The 6,000-nt window shown below is 43.0% G+C and overlaps 1 protein-coding gene across 2 annotated transcripts in view; it reads left to right on the top strand.

Annotated features, from left to right (window-relative positions):
* The first annotated feature begins 3,285 nt into the window (after positions 1 to 3,285).
* zgc:162816 (uncharacterized protein LOC571260 homolog) overlaps positions 3,286 to 6,000 on the top strand; it is a 58,971-nt gene continuing 56,256 nt past the window's right edge. Inside the window, exon 1 of one of the 2 annotated variants that reach the window (XM_043687978.1) lies at positions 3,286 to 3,399. The gene's annotated coding sequence lies outside the window, so the exon portion shown is untranslated. Of the gene's footprint in view, positions 3,400 to 3,591; positions 3,649 to 6,000 lie in introns of those variants that run through there. The other variant, XM_043687979.1, reaches the window with a different exon arrangement.

The following is a 6,000-nucleotide window of genomic DNA, read 5'->3' as shown; positions in this document are numbered from 1 at the left end:
ACTTAATCTACCCACCCCTCAACTTACTGCTATCCATGTGCATGTCCAGCAGTTGCTTAAGTGTCCCCAATGACTCTGCTTCCACCACCACAGCTGGCAACGCATTCCATGCATTCATAACTCTCTGCGTAAAGAACCTTCCTCTGACATCTCCTCTTTACCTTCCTCCTAATATCTTCAAACTATGACTTCTCATACCAGTTCATCCTGCCCTGGGGAAAAGTCTCTGACTATTGACTCTATCTATTCCTCTCATTATTTTGTACACCTCGATCAGGTCTCCTCTCTTCCTCCTTCTCTCCAGAGAGAAAAGTCCAAGTTATTCAACCTTTCTTCATAAGGCAAGTGCTCCAGTCCAGGCAGCATCGTGGTAAACCTTCTTTGCACCCTCTCCAAAGCCTGTATAGTAGGGGGACCAGAACTGGACACAATATTCCAAGTGTGGTCTCACCAGGGATTTGTAGAGCTGCAGCAAAACCTTGCGGCTCTTAAACTCGATCCCCTTTTTTAATGAAAGCTAAAACACCATATACTTTCTTAACAACCCTATCCACTTGAGTGGCAACTTTGAGGGATCTACGTACTTGCACACCCAGATCCCTCTGTTCCTCCACACTACCAAGAATCCTGTCTTTAATCCTATATTCAGCATTCGAGTTCGACCTTCCAAAATGTATCACTTTGCATTTATCTAGGTTGAACTCCATCTGCCATTTCTCAGCCCAGCTCTGCAACCAGTCTATGTTGTGCTGCAGCCTGCAGTATCGATGACACCTCCAACCTTTGTGTCATCTGAAAATTTACTTACCCACCCCTCAACCTCCTCATTCAAGTCATTTATAAAAACTACAAAGAGCAGAGGCCCAAGAACAGAGCCCTGTGGGATCCCACTCAACACGGTCCTCCATGCAGAATACTTTCCATCTACAACCACTCTCTGCCTTCTGTCAGCCAGCCAATATTGAATCCAGATAGCCAAATCTCCCTGTATCCCATACTTCCTGACTTTATGAATGAGCCTACCATGGGGTACCCTATCAAATGCCTTGCTGAAGTCCATATGCTGTCCTTGGCTTTTCTCAGAGAGGTTGTAAAAACAGCGATTCCGAAAGGTCTAGGTTTGAAGAGTTTGAGCCAATTTGATTATAGCTAACAGATACTGCTTCAGGCAAAAGGCTTTTAAAAATAGAACACTTGTACAATGAAAGGGGAGTGGCCAGTTTCCCAGCTCAGCTTTTCTCTAGTTTGGTTTGGTTTTAGCAAGCAGTCATTGTGAAGCTGCTGGACCCAAAGAAGCAGGTCCATGCTGATCCTCCCTCTTTGACATCTCTCCCGTAAGACCCTGTGTTTGATTTTATCTTTTTTGCCGAAAGTTGTTTATGGGAATTGTTGTGTAAGTATTTGGAATAGCATCATTTTGCAGGAAGATGACAGGAAGATAGAAAGACCTATCTGGTATTTCTCCAGGAAATTGAGTATCCATCAACAGAAATGTTCGACAGTTGAGAAGGAGACTTTGAGCTTGTGTTGGCGTTACAACATTTATTGTTTATGTTAAACCAGTGATATATCTGAGACAATCATATTCACTGATCATAACCCATTGAAGTTTGTGGAGAAATTTAAGGATAAAAATGCCCGACTGTTTAGATGGAGCTTGTTGTTACAGCCATTCAATTTGAAAATTGTGCATGTGGCAGGTCAAGAAAACATGATTGCCATTGCCTTGTCGAGACACGAATGTCGTCCCTCTCTCTAACATCTCTCTTGTAAGACCCTGTGTTTGATTTTACCTTTTTTGCTGAGGGGTGTTTATGGGGATTGTTGTAAGTATTTGGAACAGCGTCATTAAGATGGGATAACCTGTTGGGTCTTTGGTTAGGTTAAGTTATTCTATATTCTGTATTCTGTTCCCTTTTGTATGTGTTTCACTTGGTAATCTTGCAAATAAAATCTGTTTTGTTTAAAACGAAGTGTTTTGACCAGATGCATCACTCCTGGAATATCCACTGTACACCTGCTTAAAACAACTAGCAAAGTTAGGGTCTGGGCTACTTCCTTGAAATAGTTTACCAAACTAAACTGACCACCACATCTACATGACCTACAGCATGGAGTAGACTGTAGCATTGTTTCCCACTCTGCATCAGATTTGTAAACCACACTTGATCTCACTAAAGAGACTTGCATACAAGAGACTTCTATCCATGAACGTTGTCAAGGATAGGTCAAATATTCAACCTGGAGACGAAAGGTGTGGTGCTGGAAAAGCAGGTCAGTCAGCATCCAAGGAGCAGGAGAGTTGACATTTCGGGCATAAGCCCTTCATCAGGAATGCGTCAAATATTCAACCTCCCATGTAAGTTGAAGGAGACACTCTGAAATATATTGAACACTGCCCATGCCTTAGCAGCCACTCCTCAATGAGACGATGCAACACAGGATCAGTTCCACCAGCTCAGCCGTCTACCAACTGAGTCTTTGACAACAAAGATGTCCACAAATCAACACAAGTCTAAGTGTACAGAACAGTTGTCAATACAGCTGTTTTGGAGTGAAACCTAGATTGTGTATCAGTGCCACATAAGATTAGATTAGATTAGATTACATTACAGTGTGGAAACAGGCCCTTCGGCCCAACAAGTCACATAAGAGTACTAGAGAAATTCTACCGGTAATGCTTCTGTCGCAGTTACTGGATTCAAATGCAATACAGTCAAAGAACTCCTGATGTCCTTTTTGAACCCAGCTCTGTGAGCATCCGAGTGAAACTCTTTCAAAATTAACCACAGTGGATAGGACACTGTCTGGATATAGGAAAACTGGCCCTACTTTCACAACTTTCAATGTCAAATGTTCCAGAGCAGAACAAGGAAAATGCTACACATACATTAACACTCTTTTTCAAATGTGGCAGCATTGACATTAATGACCAGGAGGAGTTTGTTACCAATTGTTCAAAATAGTGGCAACTTGAACATCAAGCTGCATCATGGTTTGAGTCAAAACACCTTAATGACAAGCCTGAAAAAGGAGCAAATTCTGCACGCTGGATCCCTCTACTTCCTGGGACATCCTTCCCCATGTGGCCAAAGATCTGCAGGTTAACAATCAGCCTGTTCAGTTACATGAAGATCCACAGCAGGAACTCACAGCACAACCCCAAGTAGATGTCAACCTCAAACCGGCAGCACAACAATTAGTTATTCCAGAAGCAATACCGCTAGGAGTTTAACTGTTCATTTGTTGTTATTTGTGGAATCCAGCTGTCATCTCATTTCTTTAAATTCAGCCTTTTTTCATTTTTATGCAATTTGTGGATGATCCCTTCAACTGTTGAACATTGACCCTGAATGAAGCCGCACTTTCAGCAAACTCTAAGAGGAAAGAAGTGAAAAGGTAATTCACCAAGAAAATTGGTTTCGTAAAAATAACACCTAACCTTTTTTTAAAGATGGTTGCATGTCTTTTGGATGTGTAAGACTATATTTGATGAAATGTTTCTGTTTGTGTCCTAATCCTCACTGAGATATGATTTGCATAGTGATCACATACTGAACCAAGTGTCAACCATGCATGGTTTAAATCTGATAGAGATCATTAATCATGGGAAACATCAGAGCTGACTCAGATCCTGTCTTCATATGGGTATGATTTTGCAAGGATCACTGGTGAACAATGCTAATGCCTTATGTCTTGCGGGCTTATTTACAGAAAGAGAATGGGGTTGAGAAACGTATCAACTATGATTGAATGGCAGAATAGACTCAATGGGCTGAATAGCCTAATTTTTGCATCTTTGTCTTATGGTCTTATGGTCTAATTGGATTTAAGCTTAAGACATAAGATTGAGAATGTATTGACTAAAACATCCGGGTTCAATTCCCGCCTCAGGCGGCTCTGTGTGTGGAGTTTGCACATTCTCCCCGTGTCTGCGTGGGTTTCCTTTGTGTGCTCCGGTTTCCTCCCACAATCCAAAAAAAATGTGCAGGTTAGGTGAATTGGCCATGCTAAATTGCCCGTAGTGTTAGGTGAAGGGGTAAATGTAGGGGAATGGGTCTGGGTGGGTTGCGCTTCAGTGGGTCGGTGTGGACTTGTTGGGCTGAAGGGCTTGTTTCCACACTGTAAGTAATCTAATCTAATCCTCCAACAGTTCCCTTCACATATATATCCCAGACAATTAAGCAATTAACATCAGGGGATCCAAGATGGCGGCGAGCTGAAAGGTCTGCCTTGCTGTGCTCTGCACCCCAACCCAGGTGCAGTGGTGTTTTTACCCACCCCCACTTAAGTTTTTTTTCAGAAAAAATAGTTGTTAAACACTTGTCGAACTGTTTAAATCTTGTTTTGGTAAGCAAGAATGACTAAAGGGAAAAATTCGACTAAGTCCCAACACATGGGACACATTTGCCAACAGCATTGGGCATGCCGGTGACTACGACTGCGATGGAATCAGCTACCCAACAGACCATGGAGATGATCTAGGTGCCGATCGAGGAGTGTCGTACTTGGCTGGAGCCGATCTCGACCATGCTGCACAAGCACGAGCAGGAGCTTGTGCTTGGAAAGTGAATGGAAGAGGTTGAGCGGCGGACTGCAATGTCGGAGACCGTGATCGAGTTCTCAACGGAGTGGATCCAGGCCCTCGAGAAACAGGTCTGAACCTTAATCGAACAGGTCGACGACCTCGAAAACAGAGGTAGGAGAAAGAATATCCATGTCATTGGGCTGCCGGAGGGAGTGGAATGCGAGCAGCCAGCAAGCTTTTTTGAAGACTGACTGCTGCGATTTCTTGGTTGGGAGGCCAAGGCAGGCAGTGTGAACATCGACAGAACTCACTGGGTTTGTTGTGCACAGGTCCAGTTTGGACCAGCACCCCCACTCAGTCTTGGTGTGATTCCAGTGCTACAGGGACAAGCAGAGAGTTATGGAAGCTTCCAGAATGCTGGGGAAGGATCCACAGGCCTTGATTTACAAGGGATCCAGGATGATGTGCTTCCAGGACTTTTCTGCGGCCATGATCCGTAAAAGGAAGTCATTTGATGAGGTTAAGAGAAAACTGAGGGACCTTGGTATTCAATATTCTGTAAGGTACCCAGCGGTGCTTCGTTTTACTCATGAGGGCACTGTAAAATCATTTGATTCCTCAGAAAAAGCGAAAATTTTTCTGGAGACTTTAAATTAGAATGGATGGACTATAGGATATGCACAGTAATGCTTTTTTTCCTTGGCTTTCTGTACTCCTATCTTTTCCTTAAAGAAAACGTTATTGGAGTATTTTTTCCCGATGTTAATTGGTGTTCAGGTATAGTTGAGGATGGGCAGAGTGTTCATCCTTTTTTAAATGTATTTGTTTGCATTACCACTTTTTTTCTCTCTTTCTTTTGCTTGGGTTTGGGGTGCGGCTCAAGTTGGAAGGAGAAATGGAGGTGTATGTGGCAGGTGTAAGTGCTCCTGTGGGCAGGGGCTAGAATCTCCCATCAAGTACCTTTCATGATTGGTACTTGGTTTAGTTTTTTAGTGTTTTTGTAGATGTAGTATTGTAGTTATAGTGTAGATGTAGATGTTAGGTATTGTAGTTATAGTGCGTGCAGTTTTTGGACTGTTTTTATTTATGCTCAGCGTTTTCTAAGTCGAATTCTTCCTTTTGGGAGTCCAAAGTTTGTTGTCGGGGGTCATGGCTAACTGTGTTATTAAATAATGGACTTGGAACATTAAGGGAGTCACTTGCCGGTCAAGAGAAAAAAGGTACTGTCGAATCTTAAAAAGGAGAAGATGGATATTGCCCGATTGCAGGCGACTCACCTTGATGATAAGAAATTTGAAGTCACAGCAGGGTGGGTTTGATCGGGTGTTTTCCTCGTCCATTTTCCCCTTAAATTTTTGATTGATGCATTTTCCAAATTGATGGCCCTTGGGTCATGGCATATCATTATGTGTGTGTGTGGAGGGGGGGGGGGGATTTTTAACTGCCTTATGGGCCCTATGGCGGATGGAATG

Source organism: Chiloscyllium plagiosum, chromosome 4 (genome assembly GCF_004010195.1).
Source record: "Chiloscyllium plagiosum isolate BGI_BamShark_2017 chromosome 4, ASM401019v2, whole genome shotgun sequence".
NCBI lineage: Eukaryota > Metazoa > Chordata > Chondrichthyes > Orectolobiformes > Hemiscylliidae > Chiloscyllium > Chiloscyllium plagiosum.
The sequence above is the reverse complement of the archived record's forward strand: the minus strand, read 5'-3'. Positions and strand labels throughout refer to the sequence as shown.